Raw genomic sequence first — 23,145 nt, forward strand, 5'->3', positions numbered from 1 at the left:
GCCAACATTGAGAGGTGGTAAAAATAGAAAACATAGAGGAAGACATTGAAATGGTTTTGAGACAGTACCACTTCTGCGGAAAGTAGAATTCAATTATCTCTCATCAATAGATACGTACAAAAAAAACTGATTCGGTTTTTTTATAGTGAGTCCTTACTCAAGGGGTTGTTGTACCTCTCCTAGCATTAGCAAAGGAAAAGAGTGTTTTAAGGGGCGTCGTCAATTTATATTGGTTCTGATTTTTTTTAAATTTTGCAATGACAAGTTAAGACAAAGTGTAGTAAATTATTCCACATTCGCATAGTACGGCTATGGAACGAATCTCTGTACTTGACAGTACGACCGAAGTTGGACTGATGAGCATTCTTAAAAGCGCGAGTATTACGGTAAAATTGTTTAAAGGGAAGAATGCAGCTGGATATTTCACTAGAGCATAAACCATTAAAATAACGGTAAAACAGGGTGAGACAAGAAACTTTACGACTATGCTCGGGCGAGGTAAATGATCCTATGATGGTATTATCACCAATCAATCTAAATGCTCAATTCTGTCCAAGAGGCTTAAGTTAGTTACAAGAACACTAGCTCAGATATGCGACTCAAGCTTTGGACGTATATAAATCTTGTAGATAACAATACGAGCAGTGAGGAGAAAAAGTTCTTGCATCGCCTTAGAAAACCCGAACATCTTGCAGCTTTTTTTCGACATCGCGTATGTGATCGTTCCACAAGAGGTGGTTGGTGGTACACATACCGAAAATATCGAGATGTTCAGTCTCTTCGATCCAAGTTCCATTCATGGATAATGGCAAGGGGGGTATATCTCACTTTAACGATACAAGACAGCATTGGGTTTTCAAAGCATTGAATTCCACGCGGTTTTGTATTCCCCATTTTAAAATGCTATTTAGGTCGGAATTTAATGAGCTTATCATAAATCCTAAGAAGAGGGATTTGATTCTGAAAACGAATATGAAAAGCTTAGAGTAATATCGTCAGCGAAATAATGTATTGGATTAGAAGTTGTAGACAGGAGATCATTAATAAAAATGAGAAAGGAGATAGAACAGAGCCCTGGGGCACACTACCATTTATTTTGTGGTTTTCAGACTTGAACCCATTCAATACTTCTTGTATTGAACGATCTAAAAGATAATTACTAATCCAATGAAGTAATGATTCATGAAAGCCGAAAGTACGCATTTTCGCTAAGAGAGCCTGATGCCAAGCTTTTGAACGAAACGACACCTGAGGAGTAGGACAGATAAAAAAGCTTACGCAGTGGTTTTGCCAACGTTGAAGAACACCTCTTCAAAACAATTGCGGCGATACCATCGGATCAGCGGATTTATGTATGCTAAGATCTCTTAGGATTCTCGCTACAGGACAAATGCGAAAAAGATTTGTCCCATAGAATCACTAACGCTTTCGTTAACAGGGGGAGTCATAACGCTCACTGGCAGCGTCAAATTTTTGATCATCAAATACTATTGAAACATTATAAGAGCTTTTAAATCGGTTTTGTTAGTTTTAGATAAAACTTAAAAGTTAAATAACGGTTCTGTGAGGCGTGCCATTCTGGAGCTATACAAATATAACCGATATCGGGGGACCCACGTTACGTTTTTGAGTTCTCTGTTTTTTCGACGGCCTTGTTGGGTCCAAGTTTTATTTTTACGATTAGCGATTTTGATGTTTAAAGCTTCATGACAGCCGTGGACCAGGTATTGGAGTACTTGATGTCTTTGCATCGAAAATTGCTGCAGCAGGGCATAAGGAAATATTAGAAATAATTGTTCCTAAATATTTTAACCGTGGTGCCCGTGGCATGATGGTAAGTTCTTTGGACTGCCATGCCGAAGGTCTTGGGTTCGTTCCCTGCCTATAAAATCCAAATTTCCTTTCAAGGGTTCTGACTCTTGCGAGGAATTGACAAAGCCTCTTAGAGTAATTCTTGTCATGAAAAGTTTTTTTTTTTTAAATTAGCCGCTCGGATTCGGCATAAAACTGTGGGTACCCTCCATCCCTGACAACAGTACTCGCCCACAGGAATGGTTGACAGTTAAAAGTCACCAGGCCCTAGATCTCAAAGGATTGTTGCCCCATCCAATTTCCTTATTTAAATATTTTAACATTAACTTGGAAAACGCACCTATTGTCTATTGAAGATTGAATAAAAGAGCGAAATTCTTTTGTCAACATCTTAAGGGAGTTAGCATTTACGGAATCAACAAATGGCATAACTACCACCAAAATTTGAAGAAAAAATGTACATAGTCTCTTCAAAAATTTGTATCCGTATTAAATTGACGTGAAGTGTATACTTTTTCAAGCTTTAATAATTTCCAGTAAACATTGTTTGCTTCAACTTTTTGGGTTTGATCAAATTTCAGTTCTTTGAGTTCAAAAAACAGAGATGAAAAAGATATCCACATTAAAAGAATATAACTTAAAAATACGATATTTTCACCCATCACTTAAATCTATTTTCAGTTATTTGCTGTATACTACTAAGTAAGACAAAGTTTTGATATCCATATAACCAGTCATTTAGAAAAGCGCATAGATAAACCAGAACCCATCATCAGACAACAAAGTTAAGAAAACTCAAAAGACTTATTTATAAGAGCCTTGGCAGACCTCGAATTGAAATCACTGTGTGTGAATTTCATGCCAAACTATATACGACAAGAATAGAAACCATGATGTGGAGTAAACTTTAAAATGTTCTTCTAGAAAGAGGAAGTTTTTGAACACAAAACGTGTCTCATTTCAAAAATCTTATTTCTTGTAACTTTATCGGTATCAAAAATCTGAAGAGAAAACTTTAAAGGAATTCATTGAAGTAGCAGTTATTAAAAACATACCACTAAAACTAACTTGAAAAACCTTCTACCGTACCTCAATTAGTGACATCTATTAAATTCAAATAAAATTAATAAGGGTTAAATTTAACGCACTTATGGCCTACCATATAACAATAAGCTACAAAATATGGAACACAACCATTGCCCTATTGCCATACAAAGCGACTTACCCAAATAAAGGTATGTAGGTTAAAAACAAAAAAATAAAGAGGACGAAAAAGGACAATACCTAACCCATTGCGCGTATATGTCAAAAAATTCCATATTCCTCTGCATCCTCATCATCCTCATCGTCATCATTTCCATCATCATCATCATCATTTAACCCTCGCAATTTAACCCTCAGGCTTAAGGCTCAGAATTCAATGAATTTCTCACTCTTTTTTGAATATGTCCTTTTTTATTGTTGTTGTTGCTTTTGTTGAGCACACGCACTTGGTTATCCTGTCATCCTGAGAGCTCTGAGAGTTTATTTGTGCATATTTTCAATGGTATACTGCCATATTCCATTGGGGAAGGATTTCATATCCTTTATCAACGAGAATTTGAGCAAAAGAAAACATAAAATCTGCGCAAAGGTCCTTTCCAAGGATATTCCAATTATTAAATTACTTTTTCATTGAAAATATTTTCCCCTGAGACCAAAACAATATATTGAAGAAGAGAAAATGAGAGAGTGAGTAGGTGAAATTGAATTTGAGAGTTAGATTAGCTAAGAGTGAGGATAAGGTAGGAGAGCTTTTATCCATAAGCTTTCAAAATTTTGACCCTTTTACCATTCACAAAAAAGATGAATTCCCATTACAATAAATACAAAATACACACAATTTTGTAGAATACCAAAAAAATGAAACCACAATACCTTATTTATATGATTACAAGGGAGAGGGCAAACCTACCTTTCTGAGGAGATCAAATCCTGTCGACGGACATTGACGACAACCAAACCACGACGAAGATGATGATGCTTGATGTCATGATTTCCAAATCCTTTGTTCCAAACAAAGCATTGGCAACAAAACGTCACAACAGCGAATGACCAAAAACAAAAAACAAAAAAAAACAAAGCCATGTAATGTCGGTGTAGAGCATCAGTGAATGGTACTCTCCGAACGAGCTTCAACATCATCATGACGGACGAGGATATCCTTTTGAATTATACCACAAATACCTTCATCCATTCATGTAGGTACATAAAATGGTACTGTGCAGTTGAGGGGTGGTTTTTATTTTCAAATTTAACGAAACGAAACAAGAGGACCACACACAGAGCAGAGCAACTCATCACTGTAAATTTAAGTTGTCAAAGCCTTCGTCATCTAATATCGTCATTGTTTATCATTTTGAATCTTTTAATACTTTTTGGTTTGCTCATAGGGTGTTTCAATTCTATGGGATTTAAATAATGATGGATAAAATATATTTAAAAAAATATAATATTTTTAATTTAACGACAAAAGAATGTGTCTTAGAAACGTGTGGCAGCATCAGTGAACTGAAGAACCCAAGTATCAAACCTAGAAGAATTTCATTCGACTTAAAGCCACGAATGTTTCATTGGAAGAGCAAGGTTATTAAAAAATCAACTAAAAGATACAAAGCTCTTAAAACTGTCCTTTATTAAATATACCAGAATTTTTTTTGTTGTATTGTGCCCGCACTAAAAGGGCTATGAATACCCTTTTAGTGATTAAACACAGTGCGAGCAATTAGGATAGAGAATAGGATTAGAAACCGATGCAGATTGGTTTTAATGTCATTCAACATTCGCGTTGTGCAGCTAAAGAAAGAATTCCCCATTGTACAATGCTGTCAAGATCAGAATTTAATAAGCTTATCAATAGTTGCCGTTGGAAGTCCACATCCGAAGAACAAGGATGATTATCTTAAAACGTATATGAAAACCTGAGAGTATTGTCATCACCGAAACAATTAAGTTATTTAGAAGTTTCAGACAAAGAGCATTGGGGCACACAAGCTTTTATTTTGTGGATATCAGAACCCGGCTAATAATTTAATAAAAATGAAATTTAGTTTGTTTGTTTGTGTGTTTGTCCGTCATCCACGTCGCAACGGAGCTATATTATGACATGACTTTTTGTGTGAAGTTAGTTTCGAGGCTGGAGAGTGTTTTAAGCTAATTTTTACCGCTGTCAAGTGTCTCATTACCAGCTCATTCGAACAGATCTACCGGTAATACATAAAGTCAATATTTAATATACTGTTTGATATAGAACTCTGATTCGCAGCATATTCTTAGGTGCTGAATGGTTTTTGACGAAAAAAAGGCGAACTCTAAGATGTTCAAGTTATGGAATATTGGGGCTTTTAGTTTAGCTAAAACAAAACCTTTATTCAAAATTCAAATTTATTTCTTCTTCAATGAATTCGTGTTACATGGTAGAATATTTATAACATATAGAGATTAGAATACAATGATTCTTAGCAACTAAAGATTTTATAATATAGAAAATTCTTATGAAAGTGGTAGTTATTATGAGAAAAATTGAAAAAAAAAACTCAATGGATGCAAAAAAAAAAAAAACTTAAAACTATGAATAAAATAATCTTAAAATCTAACTTAATAATAACTTTAACTAAATTGGCATGTTTAAACAAGTGAATTTATTAATACATTATCGTGAATAGAACATTTGTTCTCAAATTTATTTGAAATTGTTGTAATTTTAGACTTGATTGTTGGAATTTTAGTAATGTCATGTAATTCTAGTGTGGAAAAATGCCAGGGAAGATGCATAATCATTTTTAGAGTTTTGTTTTGACAAATTTGAAGTTTATTCAGGTGACATGCAGCGCATTTATACCAGCAAGGAGCAGCATATACTAATGAAGGTAGAATTACGACTTTATAAAGAAGAATCTTATTATCTTTGCTTAAATAAGAATTTTTATTTAAAAGTGGAAATAAAATTTTTATTAAAACATTTACTTTTTTGATAGAGAAAGTAATGTGATTTGAAAATGTTAGGGTCTTATCGAGAGTGATACCAAGGTATTTAATTGTTGTTGTCCATTCAATTGGAGTGTTGCAGATCGACAAATTATATTGAGGTAGATTTGAGGCTTTTCTCTTTCGAGAGAAAAATATTGCTTGAGATTTCGATGGGTTTATTTTGATTTTCCACCTGTGAAAAAACTTTTCAATATTAAATAAAGCATTTTGTAGATTAATTAATATACTTTGACAGTCGTTTGAACTACAGAATATAGCTGTATCATCAGCAAAGAAGGCATTTTCACAGTGTAAATCTCTTGGAAAATCAGCAATATATAAGTTATATAAAAGGGGCGATAGGGTTGAACCTTGTGGAACCCCTGCTTTTATAGGGAACAGAGGTGATGAATCAGACAAAATTTTCACATAAAAAAGCCTATCTGTAAGAAAGCTTTGAATAATTTTAAGAATGTAAGTAGGAAAATTTTGAGTATATAGTTTATGAAGCAGGCCGTTGTGCCAAACACTGTCAAATGCCTTTTGAATGTCAAACGAAACCATACCTAAGGATTTTTTATTTGAAAGCGATTCTTTTACTATACTTGTGATTCTTTTTATTTGGTGAACCGTTGAGTGTTCCCTCCTAAAACCAAACTGTTCGTTTGGAACAAGACTGTTTGATTCTACATATTCATTCATTTTAAAAAGGATAATTTTTTCAAAAAGTTTGCCTAAACAGCTGAGTAAACTTATTGGGCGATAACTAGATGCCTGTGTCAATGATTGTGTTGGTTTAGCTATGGGAATTATCTCAGCAATCTTCCACCTTCTTGGAAAATATCCGTGTCGAAGACAACTTTCAAATAGGGATGTTAAATACTGAACAGCATTTTTTGGTATGTTTTTAATGACCCTGTTTGAAATTTTATCATTACCAGCAGCTTTTTTTATGCGAATAGAAGCAATGGTGTCTGTAACAAGAGATATTGGTATATGGATATTATTTAATTCTATTGAAGATAGATTAATAGAGTTAATACTGTTTTGTACTAATTGTTTGGTTTGAATGTCGCTAAAGCCATCTGTTATTGAGTGACTAGACAGAAAACATTTAGCGAATTCAGTAGCCTTCTCTTTATTCGTATGAAGAATTTGACCATTACATTCGAGGTATGGGATTCTATTATTTTTTTTCTTAAAAATCTTCGAAAGTTTCCATATTTGTTGGTCGTGTTTATCAATTTGGGATAACATTCGATTCCAGTCTTTATTACGAATTTCCTGCATTTTTTGTATAACTAATTTGTTAAGCAAATTCAATTGAAATTTCAGAAATAGGTCTCTTGACCTTTGATAACGTCTACGAATTAAGTTCCTAAATGTTATCGTCCTTCGTACGTCATTTGTAAGCAATGAAATTTCGCTTTTGTTTTTATGGGAGGCAGAATGCAAAGGAACATTCGCCTTAACCCCCTCATTGATGAAACATTCAAATGTCTTAACTTTATCATCAATTTCCTCTAACGTAAAGGTAGAAGGTTGAGAAAAGTCAGAAAATGAATCGTTTACGTGACGTTTAAATTTTTTCCAATTAGCCCGATTGAAATTATAATTTTCAGCTGGAGTCGCAGTGGTGAATGATTCGTTAAGAAAGAACACAACAGGTTTGTGGTCAGATGAAAGATCGTTTATAACAATTGGGCGAGAAATATTGTCAATTGTATTTGAAAGTACCAGATCTAAGGTTGAGGGATGACCTCTACCATTGGAAGGATAGTAAGTTGGCTCAGATGGAAAAGCAATATCGAAATCTTCGAAGACCTTGAGGTCTGACAAAATTGTTCCCCAAGCGTTTGCTCGAGCACAACCCCATGACGAATGACGACAGTTAAAGTCTCCGCATAAGAGAAAATTCTCATTTGTTCTTACAAACCTCAAGATGTCAGACTTAAATTTTCGTTTTTTTTCATTAGTTATTCTACTACCGCCAGGAAAATAAGCAGCTATAATTTTGAATACTTTTGTGGGGCTGCATTCAACTTCAATTGATAGTGTTTCTATCAAATAAGTTTTACTAATTGGAACTAATTTATGTTTCACAGACTTGTTTACGAAAATGCATACACCTCCCCCCTTATCTGTTAATCTGTCCAATCTGTAACAATAGTAGTTTCTGTTATATATACTGATATTTGGCTTAAGCCAGGTTTCGGTAATCACTGCGATATCAATTTTGTTTTCAATTAAAAAATTAAAGTATTCTATTTCTTTGTTTTTAAAAACTTTTAGCATTCCACAAAAGCATTTTTAATTTATTGGCCATTGTTAGTATAAAGATATTTAATGCTAAGATCAGCTATGACGTTAAATTGATCTTGTCTACTTTTACATAAAGATAATTTACTTAACATTTCATTTTTAAGTGAAATAAGTTCATCAAAACTAAATAAATTGTTGTTTTGGTTTGGCGGTCGTGGTGCTGTTGTCTTCTGTAAACTGCTGCTGGTGAGAGTTGTTGGAAGGCTTCGCGGTGCAGACACTGGAGGAGTGTTGTTAGAATGTTGTTGTTTTTTCTGAACTAATTGAGGAAAGTCAGAGGTGTTGAGGTTAAAGCTGGTGTTTCTGCTTGGAAGTGAATCATGAATGCCATGTTCTGTTCCAAATCGTCTTCTCCGGTTCTTGGCTTTGAGTCGATTTTGTATTTCAATGAATTCTAACCTCTTTCTACATGAGGCGTCGGTTGCTGCGTGTTGTTCACCACAGTTAACACATTTAGGTGGTTTTTCTCTGTTAGTGCATTCTTGTAAATTATGTGATTCAGAGCAGTAGGCGCATGCTTTGTTTACATTACAAAAAGAAGAGCCATGCCCAAACATTGAACACCGATGACACTGAGGCACGAAGTGTGGGTTTTTTCGATAAAAGTCCCAATATACTGAAACGTGGTTAACAAACTTAGCTTGCCTTCTTAGTTCATTCATTTTAATGCTTTTATTGTTGAGGTAAACTAAATAATTGCACTGTTCTTTGTATTTGGGATTTTTAATGTTCATTATAGAAATTTGGAGAACTTCTAATTTAAGATTTGTACACAATTCAATTTTAAGGTCATCCGTATTCATTTTATGCAATCCATATAACACCACTTTAAATGGTTTAAGATTTTTAATATTATGTGTGAAAAATTGGAGTTCTTTTTCGCGAAGGGCAGATTTAATTTTATTTAACTCAGATTCAGTGTAGAGATTAATGCGGCAACCAATTGAAGTGTTTTTGCAATCAAATTTGACTATGCCGTTATCATTCATGCATTGATTTACAAAGACGCTATTTTTTCCTATCAAGTGAATAGGAGGCAGTTCAATTTTTGTGGGTACAGGCTGCACATTCTCAGTCATTATTTCTTCATTATCGGATAAATCAGAAAGATCACTGAAGCGATTATAAGAAGATAAATTATTTTGGGAGCTACCCGGATTATTTGACACTTTTTTACGTTTGCTCATTTTTACAGTTGGGGAATTCTCATCAGAAGATGATGAATCCCGTAACCGTTTTCGATTTAGCAAAATAATCAAGCGCAGTTAGAAATAACACAAGAGAAATTATTTCGGACTAGTATTCTTTATTCTTTTTTTATTTAAGTAGATACTTCAAAACAGACCCAAATAAGAATTTCTGTAATTTTTTGCATGGGAGACATAGCGTACCAGCAATTTCCAATAATACTATTTGTTCAAAATACGAAAACATTCTTTCGACGTAAAGAAGCTTTTATCAAAATGAAGTCTAAGGATTTCTTGTAAAATAGGACAAGTTGTTAAAAAATGGTAAACATCTTCGTTTTGGTTTGAGTTTCAGAGTGAACAAATTTCATCTATATTAGTTCTATGTGGCCTGTAGTTAAGCTCAAGAGTATCAGTCCGTATTTTGAATATCAAACTTACGAGTATATCAGAGGCAGAAGGGTCCTTAAAGAAATAATTAAAATGACCGAAAGTTAAATTAAGACGGCTATAGGTTGATCTAGAAAGTGATTCCCCCCCTAGCCCTTTCGAGATTAGTTTTGTACATTTCCTTATCAACCATCGAAATGAAGTTGTAAAAGGTATTTCTGCATTCTTTTTTTTTGTTTGCATTTAGATTTATTGCTTAATAATGTGATGAGGCAAGAGCATGCCAATCTCTAATAATAGTCTACGTTGGCCTTTAAATTTCTAATACATATTTGCGGGTGCCCGGACCAACATATATGGCGTTATTAGGCGTGCTAAGCCGCAGTCGGAAGACTCTTTTGAAAAAGTATATTTGAATAACTTCCATATCCTTTAAAGATTGGTATCCATACACTTGATTTCCATAACAAAAGCAACTGTTCACGGTAGCCTCAAAAACCTTAAATTTCGATGTAGGGTCTACGAAGCTTCTTGAAAAAAAATGTGAACACATCAAGTTTATAGCTGATTTGGCTAGTAACAGTTTCTCTTTGACATGATTTTTGATGTTCAAATTATGAGTGATAGTTAAACCAAGATATTTATACTCGCTGACAACTTCAGTTGTGGTACCATCTAATGTCCAATATCTGAAGCTGCAATGTCACTGGGTTATCAGAGAAGAGAACACCACCAGCATAGAGCAAAACCTTCAAAGATAAATAGCAATAGTTGACGCCTGCCGGTAATTTATTTTCAATGTCATTGATAAAAAGAGCGAACATCAGCGGGCTCAATATACAGCCTTGTGGAACACCTGTTTCGGTATTAAAGGATTTTGACATAGATATACCATTGCAAATCATTAAAGACGTGTTTAATAAAAGTTCTTCATAAATCCGAATAAATCTGGTTGACAGACCAATAACTGCTAGCTTAATATAAGTGATCTTCTGTTGATGGTATTAAACGCAGCTTTAAAATCGACAAAAAAAGTGTATCGAGGCTTCTTTTTGTAAAAAAAAAAGCAAAAATTTGACCAATCATTGAAAGCCCCACCCGAAAGCCAGCCTGATATCGATTTATCAAATATTTTCTTTCAATCCAATTCACAAGCCTAACGCACAAAATTTGTGCAAAGAGTTTTCTTAATGAGATCAGAACTGAAACTCGGATTACCCTTTTTAAATATAGGAAATATTGTAGCCAAACGAAAGTGGCTCGGAAATGTCTCTTCTGTAAACATTTAGTTTAATAACCCCAACACACACTCGAGAAATTCAGGAGTCAAATATTAATGAGTTTTCAGTACCTGGTTTAATAATATCTCCACAGTACCAGATTTTTAATAACTTTAAAATGTAATTGAAGAATTTGTATAAAGAGTCAAATACTTGAAATTCAATACTTCACGAGCAATTTTTTTAAAATAAGATAACACGGTATTTTAAGCCAACAATACATATCTGGTTAGAGAATGGTAAGCGGAGACTTGTCAGAGTTACTCTTAGACAGTAACCACGGAATGATCATATGAGATAAGAAATATATCGGTCACTCTTAGCCTTGTTTTTAAAAGAAATGGAACGGTATAAGAAACAAGGCTTATATCCATTCGTGGCAGTCAGCGAGGAGATGATCGGTGCTTTGTCCCATAGCGACAAGCTTTGTTTTTAGCACCCTTGACCACGGAACAATTATTTATGACTTGGGAAGAATACTGGTTCGGTTTAAGCCTTGTCCTTTGTACACTTAAATGAAATGGACAGCGGAATTAACGAGGGAAAGAAAATCGTATTTTGGGATCCAAAAATTGCAAAAAGCCCTTGCTTTGGAGATATTGTAACGAAAACTTACAAAAAGCAGGAGACTTATTTGTGTTAAAATTTCACATTGAAATATGAAATATCCTGTGGAAAGTCACTATGAATTTAAAGCAGCTGAATTGCAAACCCTTAACCTTTATGGTCGTGCATCATTGCATCGTCTGGTATTAGTTTTTAATGTCTTAGGTTCAACGTCATAATATATTTGTATTGCCCCTAAAAGGTACCCTCTATAAAACTCCATATTTTGTTTATACATTTTCTCAGGAACTCATGAACCAATTTTAACATTGAGCCTGGTAAAATAAGAATCCCTTTACTTAACAGTATATCAGAAATTGGGTTCAAGGCTAAACTGATGAGCCTTCTAAGAAGTACAGGTAATACTATATTGTTTGAGGGGAAATATCCAAGTGGCTATTTCACTAGAGCACTGTTTGTAAGAATATCGATTAAAAAATAATGGGCATGAGACTTTGCGAAGGTGTTCAAGAGAACAAATGTCTCAGCAATAGAAAGATCGCATTTCATTTTTAGAGCTTTTTTTCAATTGTGTTCAAAACAATCTTGAACTTTATTGGGACAAAGAGTATTAATAATATAACAGCGATAATATCTTACTTACAAAATGATGCTTAAATTCTGAGGATAGTATGTAAAAGTAGCCATTAATTTAGAGCATGACCTATATTTTTATTTATAACAAATATAGTTCCTAGTTTTGTCTTGTTTTTGTTCCAAAACATCTTTATATATGTATTTTGCTTATTTTTTAATAGCAGTCATAGTAATATGGTTTCTTTTTTTAATACATAAATGGGTTTGTTTTATTTTTCTACATTCGCGTAGTACGGGTAAAGAACAAATATCTTTACTTGACAGTACAACCGAAGTTGGCATTAATAGTATACTGATAAGCATTCCTAGAGCAACTAGAATAATGCAACTGGTTTTTACATTTCAGAGATGCATATAAGTCAGAGATTCTGAATTTCAAATACTAGAAATATATATGGAAACTCTTAAAGAACTTGTTAAGGCATGAATTATAGAATACATACAAAAGGAACTTAACAAATATTGAAAAAGTCAGAGGGCTCTAAGTTAGCTAAGTTATAAAGGCAAAGCCTTCAAATATTCTTTTCATATTTTGACATTTTACAGCAGCTATATTACTGGCGCTACATCTGTCAAATTGGCTGTCTTTTTAATTCAGTTTGTTTTTTAAAAGTCACCATCTTTTTCAACAACAGTTCGTCCATTTTACCGTAGCTATAACACACTTACCGAGATGACTATTTTTAGTGTGATTATGGAGGATACATTTTAGTTTACTGGTTTAGTAAACCATAAACCAACATCTTCCTAGATTTCAATAACAACGACGTTGATTACTAACTCCAGCTACAAGGCAGGACTTGATGAAACTCTCGCAGAGCTTTTACAAGCAGCGCCAAAGTCATCGAACTGCTTCATGCACTCATAAAAGAAGCCTGGGCCACCGAAAGCGTCCCCGATGAGTAGAAGAAGGGAATGATCGTCAAGCTATCAAAAAAGGGAATCTTACGAAGTGGGAAAACTGGAGAGGAATTTCTAGCATAAATCATACTGGAAGGCATTAGAGAACACCTTTAGGCCACATTAGATGCCACACTCCATATCAACACCCTGCGGATCATTTTTGAGCATTGCGTTAAATATCTAGCACCTGCTGTTAATCGACTTCGAGAAGGCCTTTGATAGCGTCAACAGGGAGTACATACTGTTTTTTGTATATGATAAGCAATTTACTGCGCAGGCAGCGGAGGGATCCAATGGACTTTGATATCCTATTTAAACCATTTGGATTACGTCGTCCATATTTGTTTACTCTCTCATAGGATCATGGATCTCTATCAAATCACAACCAGAATGAATTCCGTCAAAACAAAATGATCAGCCTCCGAACCCGACCATCCTCTCAAATAAATATATCCTCGCAACCGGTGGAAAAAGTGGAGATCTTTCAATACCTTGGAGGTATCGTCCCTACCGAAGGCGGCATCGGCAAAGCAAAAGCGGCGTTCGGTATGCTGTCGAAAATTTGGACGAATAACTCTATCAGCTTAAGAACCTGCACCTGGAAGGTTACTGCAGCCATCACAAGAAAGCTGCAAACCTTGGTGAATAAATGCCTTCGTAACATCCTAAGTTCTTTCTGGCCAAACCGAATATCAGATCAGGTCCTTCTTAGAAGGACAGGTCAGGAACCTATAGACTCTATTATACGAAGGCGTAAGTGGCAATGGATTGAACATACGCTTCGAAAAGGTATCGAGTGCATTGCAAGCAAAGCAATGCAGTGGAATCCGCTCACTCAAGAGGAAGAAGAGCTGTACGCCCCAGAAGTACATGGCGCAGGAAAGCCGATAAGGAACTAACGTCACTAGGCAAGAGTTGGAAGGAGCTGAAATACATCTCGCGAAGTGAGGGATTGTATCTTTATGAATTTACATATAGCCTTAAAAAGCCTTATATAAGGTTATTCGAATTGTTAAAGTTTGTATCTCAATAACCTAACGTTATTGACACCTACCTTACCTTATTGATAAATGATAAAATTATAAAAAAAAAAAAATGCGCATACGCCGGGGTGTACCATTCTGACAAAAAACCATGTATCTCCTCGAACATCCGATCGAAACGTGTTTTCGGTCAAACTTTAGGTTTCAATATTGTCTTACATTTTTTCCAAAATTATGTCCATCTAAACTTTGCCAAAGTTATGCCTTTTTATGGCAAAAACAAAATATTTTCCTATCCTTTCGGGATGTTAAGGAGGCACAACAAAAAAACAAAAGTAAATATGTCCCACAGCTATCTTATAAGCTGGAATTAATTCCAAATTGTTTGTAAGTGGCAATCTTACAATATCGATAAATATTACACCCAAGGGCTACTTATTTACTTGCAAAAAATTCATTCTGATAAGGACTCTCTTCCTCAACGCCTCTTTAAACCTCACAACCTTTACATGAAATGCTGATGAACTGATAAAATGTTCTGCACATATGTGGCTGCTATGGATGTTAGAAATCCAATAAAGCACAGGGCTGTAAATAGGTCAGGAATAGTTTTTTGCTTTTCTTTTCTAATATTCATTTACAAGAAACACCCTATATATGAAATTGTAAGTTTTTGTAAATGATTTTATTAATGGGATTTATGAATAGCAAGGATCCAGCTCTCCCCATTACCCGATGTTACAATTGCAAGTAAAAGCAACAGGATAACAACATGCACCCAAAAGATGACACAAACAAAAAATGAACACAAAAGATGGCAAAGGGAGTGGGAGGGTAGGCAAAGGGTATCATAACCATAAGGGGGTTAAACTCGAAACATTAAAATGAGGAAAAACTCGATTGCTCTTGTTGATGCTCTTAGAACTGCCCTTGTTTACTTTTAGATAGAGGAGGAAAAGGATGTAGGAAGCTCAGTTAGTTGTTGCACGTTGCACCAGAGAGCTAGAGCCATAGCCAAATGTGAAGCCAGTGCAGCAAAAGAAAGCTCCATAAGCAATGAATGTTGTTTCGAACAAGAGCCAGAGGCATGTTATACATCAAAACAAAAAAGCGAAACAAAATATTTTATATATCTCTCCCCCAATGAAAAGCTTAAGAAGGACTCTTTTGTCCTGGCTAACGCTAACGGAACCTCGATACCATATTATTATGAGTAGGACGTTAAGAAGAAGAGATCGGAGAATGAAGATGAGGATAAGGATGTGGAAGAAGATAAGAAAGAGGAAAATACGTGTTGCTCTTGCTCCTTCAAAATGTAAAGAAAAAATTATAAGGACCAAAAGATAAGATAACATTGATGGGCGGTCGGTGTTGGTATTGGTGGTGGAGGTGGTAGTGGTAAGGGGATGGCGACTGAGTGGATAAATTATAAGACGAGATGAGATGAGTTTGAGTTGAGTTATGTTTAGAAAGTGGAACGAACGAACGAAACTTAAAACGGGTATAATATGCGTGCTCTTTTGCAAGGACATTATATTTATAAATCTTATCTATGCTTTTTTTTGTATGATTATGACATCTTGAATGAGAAAAATCTTGAATGACTTTTTACAACATTGGAGGTATGTCATCTTCATCATAGGAATATGTGATAGGGCCCTGCCCATCACCATGAGAAACATCAGAAGCAAAAAAAGAAACATGGCACGAAGGAAGAGATGTTGGTTTTTTGTCATTCATAAATGTTTCGGCACTAAGTGGAATACTTAGAAGGCATGAAAATGTTGTAGGCTGTTTTTGGGGGTTTGTCATTCGGTGCACACACCATAAGTGTACGTTTTTCTTTTTCTTGTTTTTTTTTTTTTAATTTTAAGAGCAGTAAGGTATACATTGAAATTTTTTGTTTTTGTGGTTTTTCAAAGGAATTGATTTTGAGTAAGAGAAGAGTCTTGACTTTTTGTTCATACCTAACATAAGGCTGGCTGTATTGAAGTTTCTTATGTGTGAAGGGCTTTTGATTTGATTTTTACTTAGCGAAACTAAGTGGACTTATTACCCTGTAGACAAGAAAAAACTGTCCTTAGAAATGTAAGTTTTTTTTAGTATTTTTGTGTTTAGTTGAATTTATGAGTTTTTAGAAAAAGAATTAAAATTAAGAACCTTTTAAGGAAAGATTCTTTATGAACTTTATGAATTCTATCAAGTTGGATTATTGAAAGACAATCACACATTTTAATCTTCTTACAATAAGTCTCTCATTCCACCTTCCCAATCATTGTAGCGTGTTGCAGGCGGAACTTTGGATAATAAAAGATGCCAACATCTGATATCCGTATTTTCTTAAAAATTCAGACTGCTATCAAATCTCCGGACACTGCCTCTACAAACGTTATTAAGGTCCGTAAATAACGATCATCTCTATTGGAGGAGCCTGCAACAGTTTAACATTAATCTTTCTGGACGCCGGGCCATAGAGATATTCCAGGTAATTGTAAGGCAGATGAAATCGCCAAAAATGGTACGGTAAAACCCATTTACCACGTTTGGCTTATGGGCCTAAAAATCACCACATGTAAAAAATATTGCAAATCAAGACACTATGCAGAAAGCAAACGTCACTGCTGTCAAGTAACGAAAAACAACTGGTCTACAGTAGATTTAAGGCAATTATATATAAATATATAAGTTCTTTAAATCGGTGTCATAAGTGGAAACTGTCTAAAAGGACATCACACGGCTAGGCGTGTTTTCAAATGATTCTTGCAGTAGTGGATGAGAAAGAGCAGCAAACAGTTCTTCACCACCTTCATACATACTCTTCTCTAGCTCAAAGACGTAAGACTTACCCAAGAGAATTCTTCTAGACCGATCTAACGATCTCAATTATACAAACATAATCAGTCTTTTACCTTTCGTAAGGGATTCAAACTGGTTTCATTGAGCTTAGAAGAAAGCCTCAAAATTCATGTGGTATCACAATGGACCATTCAACTGGCCTAAGTGTGTTCTATTCCATCCCGCACAGACACTTTAATCTAACTTAAACTCATTTAGGTAATCTTGCTATGTACCTAGTTACGCACAACTCTCAACTATGCTCGAGTAATATAAGAGATAAAGGGGACCTACAGTTTGTTTTCCAAATCAAAAAGGCTTATTTGAGGAGCACTTTTCATTGCAAAAATTGTTACTCCCTGAGATTTTATAGATTCCATACAGGAGTCAGCTCAGAAAGAAATTTAACCTATTATTTTAGGGGTTTTTACTACTAGAGACATAGTGTGAGCATACGAAAAAGAGAGAGTTTCAAAGAAGGTGTATGTGCACTTGGTTTTGAATTCGAGGGTGTTACGGTTGAACCATTTAAGGAGAGGAATACAACTGGCTATTTCTCTAGAGCAGAAATGGCGGTAAAAAATGTGATACAAAAAATTTTACGGCGATGTTCTAGCGACATAAATGATTAAACGATGATGTCATCAACAATTAATTTAAATGCTCTACTTTGAATACTGTCCAAGAGACTTAAGGAATTTTCAGGAGCACCAGCCCACAGATAGAAGTTATACTCAAGTTTTGGACGTACATAAGTTTGTAGTCAGATCAGAGGGGAAGAAAAACCCAAACATCTTGCGGCATTTTTGACGACATTGCTTATGAGATCGTTTTACAAAAGGGTGTTTCTTAACAAACGTACCGAAGACATCAAGATTTTCAGCCTCATTGATGGTGCCATCCATAGAAAATGGCAACGATATAAAACAGCATTGGGTTTTCGAAGAATTAAATTTTACGCGATTTTGTATTCCCCATTGAACAATTCTTCATAGGTCGGAATTGCAGTTCCACGTCCGAAGAAGAGGGATTTGAGTCTGAAAACGAACATAAAAAGCGAAGTGTACTTTCAGCAAAACAATGTATTGGATTAGAAGGTTTAGAAGATTATTAATAAAAATGACAAAGAGTGTTGGAAATAGAACAGGACCCTGAGGTACTCCAAAATTTATTTTTTGGTTTTCAGACTTCAACCAATATTACTTGTATTGAATGAAGCCAAAGGTAATTAATTACTTTTCCAATGAAGGAGGGTTTCATGAAAACCGAAGGTCCTTATTTTTGATAAGAGATCCTGGTGGAAAACCTTATCTAATTCCCTTGACATATCAAGAAATACTACCTTCTCAAAACCGATGTAAAAATTTCCTCCACTATTCGGTGAGCTGAACCATGAGATCACCAGTGGACCTATTCCTACGAAAGCCGTATTGTCGGCCATTAAGAATCTTTCGATCTGAGAAACATTTCTTGAGCTGATAATAAATCAGTGTTTCCATGAACTTAGAAAAAAGGTCGATAGTGAGAATAATTCGCCTTTTTGTGGAAATGGGCTAGACAAATGGTGTTTTCTATTTACTTTTCAGATGAAAAAGCTTATGCAATGACTTCGACAGCGTTGAATACCTCTTCAGAATAATAATGAAGATACCATCCGCACCGGATAAGGACTCTCGCCACAGTATGAGTGCATGACAAAATTTGGTCCCATAGAATCAAGTACAGGCACAGTCATCTCGCGACTAGAAATCGCTAACTATCTCGTGACGGTAACAGAATAAACGATTTATAGTCATGAGTTGAAGTTTAATACACCAAACCTCTTTCAAGAACTGCCTTGATATTTTAACACAATCAAGAACAATCAAGACGTATATATTTAAATTTCTAGAATAGCTTTGGAATTTCAGGATTTCCATTATTATTTTAAGACCCTTTTTAAAGTTTAAGGACTTTCTTGGAGTTAAAAGATAGTTTCTAATAAATTAAATTTAAAAAAACTGTTCCCTTTCTTCTTTTTCAACAATGACCTGATTTTAATGTTGAAAAACCCATACAACCATTCAAAACACATCGTAGTATCCAACTAACCGTTTAATTTAAGCATATGAAAAAGAAGTAATTATGATGCAAAAATGCACTGGAAACTATGGTGATACGAATAATTTTGAGCTTTATTTTCTTGAGGCTTCAATGCCCACAACTTCGAATCCGGACATCTACACTGGGAGAGGCAATTTTTGTTACCACATAAAATCCTTTCTTGGATATTTTCCAGATATCCACTTCAAACCATCCAATAAAAAAAAAACAGCCTTCTTCTCAATTCAAGAAAATATCAACTTAAATCCCTTAAATTACAAAAATAAGAAGAAATTGGAGAAACACTTTGGGAGCCTTTGCAAAATCTCAAACAGTGTTATAACCGATTATTTTTAACGCATTTACCCTGATGCGGATTCCTACCTATAATGGAAAATATACAAGTGTACAACAAATTCTGGTATAATATTCCCCAATCGCATTCCCAAAGGAGAGATTGTAGTTGTGTAGCATTTGAAACAAAAATATTTTGTATAAACCTAATCCAAATCAAGTGTGTGGATTTGTTTTGATTTTTTGTTTGTTTTTTAGACTTATATACCTCAGTTATTTTTTTGGTTTTGGGGCATTCCTCAGAAGCTTTGCAATATAATAATAAAAATAAAAGGATTAACTTAATCATTTTTGGGGATTGTATAGTTTCTGTGACATCGAAGATAGTTTAATCTGACTATAGGGGTTTCAATTGGAATTTGGAGAATTTATATATTTGTGAAGGAATTCTAAGATGGGCCAAAAAGTAAAGGTAGAGCTTGTATTAAGCTTATTCATTTAATATGTGCATTTTTGGAAAATATTTTTGAGTTTAATTTTGATATGTGATGTGTATACATTACTATTTGAATTCGGCTTTGCCATTGGAGCTAGACTTTAGGAAGAAGGCTTGAACTATAGGTGCATCAACGAGCGCCTTTGATTCGCATCAAAGCTAAATTCGGTTACATAAGCCTTACATTAGCTTCCTCCACAGAAGAGAAGGATGACAAAACCAAGAATAAGTTCTTCGAGATCTTGGACAAAACATATCAGCAGTGTCCTAACTACAATATTAAAATTGTCTACCGTCAATCAGATCCTAGATACGATTCCAGTATCATGGAAAACAGCACTTTCCGAGGAGTTAGCATGACATCGGACCACTCGTTGCAACCAAGGTAGAACTTCGGGTTCTTAGACCTAAGGCAAAACAGGTTGATGATGGGTGGACAACGAACGGCTAAAATCTACAAGAGATCTTCGAATCCTTTGCGATCAAGTCGAAGTTTTCTTTAGAATTATCGCTCCTTCATAAAGGTTGGAAACAATTTAACTGTACCTTTGAGGTTCCAAAAAAATTCCTTAGCATCGTCGGAAGATAGAAAATGGGACGATGAGCTGTACAGGCAGTGAAAATAAAAGTCCACCGCCATGCTATAGCCCAAAAAGTCTTCTAAAATACGACCACAAGAAAGCACAGTAGAAAGGCCGCGAATCAGGTGGCACTTAGGATTGGAAAGTGACCTCACCTAGGGACCGAACTAAATGGAGAATAATACTTTACTGTAATATTTTTTTTTGGAATTCTTAATTCTCTAGTTTGACAAGTAATAGAAAAAACAAGGTTTTCAAGAGTGAGCAATATTCGCAGTTGTTCTTGAGCGACGCTGAAACACATCATTAACTTGTTGTAATAGCTCAAATTTGAAGACCAAATTACTCGACAACCCATAAATGCTTTAGTTTGCACTCATTTACTGCAAATTTAAGCCTTTGATGTAGTGAAAATTTACAAAAGCGTTTTAAAGCAAAAAGCTGATGTCTTCAAAAGTAACTTAATCCGAAATATTAGGCATTTAAAATAAAAACTCTTATTAAGAAATACTTTATGAAAATATATTAATTACCATTGGAAGCCAGGTCCAATTTGTCGAATTGAAAATATTGGCATTTTTTATAATTTCGACTTCAATGTCTTCAAGAAAAAAGAAAATGTTAAAACCATTTTTAGCAATTAACAAAACTTAAAATATGATTTCCCTAATTTTAAACGATTTTAACATCTTACTATCTCTTAACAAGTTGCTAAAGTTAAAATCACGAAATGGCTTCTTTAAGTTTTAGCGTTTTTCTAAATCCATACGTCATCTTTACAATTTTTCTATAAGAGCAGTGGATGGAATGGTCCAGCCAACAGTTAAAATTTTCAATCAAGAGATTCGTAAATACATCAGACTATGCGTTAAATTCACTAGTTCTGAGTTTTTTGTTACTTGTTCAAGAGCGCCGAAGGCGAGTTTTCAAAAATTCAGGAAAATGGCGAACATTTTGCGCTTTTTCGCTTATTGGCATTTTTCACCACAAAGGATAATTATTTGAATACAATAATTTTGTTCGGAAAGTATTGGGTATGCAGAGATGAGATTGTGCTCAAAATTAAGAAAATCCATTTAGCTTGAAATCGTAGAGAGTATTTATAGGGAAGACACTAGCCTATCAGGGTTAAAATACTGGCAAAAATTTATATTTTTGTCGTTCCGACCTCGTGGTCAAAAACCTTGATTATTTATAACACCAACTTTTCATAAACACCCGATATAAATTTTGAATCTACCGCATCTTTCTGTCTAGAGAAAATACTACTTGACTAAAAAATAGTATTGTAGATGTTTCCAATTTTTTCAAAAACGTCATTTCCTGTCTTTGGTTTTGTATGCCATTGATTTTGAAGATTTTTGGACATCTTGCATTTGGCACTCGAGGTCGGAAACATGTTTTTTTAATTAGGCCCAAATCATAAAAGGGTGACCAACAAATCAGAAATACCAAATCTAACGCAAGATCTCATCATATTCGATTGACAAAGTTACTGAACTACTACTCTATTGAGTTGTCTTCAAAACCATATGGTCTATAATATCAACGAAGTAGTTGAGGTTTTGAAAATCGTAGAGATTGTGTCTACGAAGTATTGATCGTCAAAAAAATTGTTGATGCCAAGGTTGTGGTTTAAGAAGTTTGTAGACGATTCGTGTCTCACTTTCTTAGTCCAACTCTTTAAAGTTTTAGAAACTTGCTCATCCCAAGTTTGCAAACTTTTCTCTACTAGTTAAATATGGTAGAACAGCCCGGCTGAGACCAATCCACAAAAAAGTCCGTCCGATTAAGTTGAGCATTCGGTGGTTTCCAAGCGTAATGTAACCTGTAGTTTCAGCGAATAGAGATGGAGTGGTAAAACTCCAATCTCTAAATTTAGCATGTATGTAAGTAGGGATCGTTTCTGGGAGTCGAAACATTTTTTGTATGAAATACCTTAATATTTTTTTTACCTTTTTCTAATTACATTTAATAGCATTTTTGGATTCCACTAATTTCTCCTGCAAATGCTTTTTAGGGGAAAGCTTAGGTCTAATTACAACTCGAAGTTACATGTACTTCCCAATAAGATCTAATTCCGTGTCATCACAGGTCCAATTCTTATCAATGGCATATCTGCTTGTTCCATTCCGGAATATCATTATTTAATAGAGTTAGTGGCTCCAAAGAAGACAGCAATCATGCATTCTACTATTCCTGAACAATATCATTTGCAGTGTTTCCGCTAGAATAACGATATCGTCTGAATACATCAGAGTTTCGATGCAAACACCAGCAAAGCTGATTCCTCCTGGAACGGCAGAGGAAATATATCCCAAAAACAGCAAGAAAAGAGAAGCGGACTAAAAAGACATCCTTGTTTGACTCCAGTTCTCATTGAATAATCTATTGAGAAGTATAAACTGGTACAACTATGGTAGTTATTATTAAATATCGATGTTTTGCATAATCACTTCAAGTTACTTTTGAATACAGAGTCTTACGCTTCCTATCCAATACGCTAAACCTTCGTATTCGGAAAACTTCAGCACCTGATGGTTTACCACTGGAATTCTTTGAATATGGAACAGAAAGGCTAACTTTAAATTTAACATCGGCTTTCAATACAATTTTGGAAACTGGAATTCTACCGAAACAGTTGAAAAATTCCTTAGTTTTTCCATACATAAGAAAGGCAACATTGAAGATCCATCTTACTACCGTGGGATTTCCTTTCTCAACGCCACCTACAAGATATTCGCAACATTATTAAATAACCTATTGACC

The 23,145-nt window shown here is 34.7% G+C and overlaps 1 protein-coding gene across 1 annotated transcript in view; it reads right to left on the reverse strand.

Annotated features, from left to right (window-relative positions):
* Positions 1-23,145, reverse strand: part of LOC129943480 (neuronal acetylcholine receptor subunit alpha-7) — a 387,414-nt gene that overhangs the window by 288,125 nt on the left and 76,144 nt on the right. The gene's annotated exons all lie outside the window — the stretch shown is intronic.

The sequence above is a fragment of the Eupeodes corollae genome, chromosome 1 (genome assembly GCF_945859685.1).
Source record: "Eupeodes corollae chromosome 1, idEupCoro1.1, whole genome shotgun sequence".
Taxonomy (NCBI): Eukaryota; Metazoa; Arthropoda; class Insecta; order Diptera; family Syrphidae; genus Eupeodes; species Eupeodes corollae.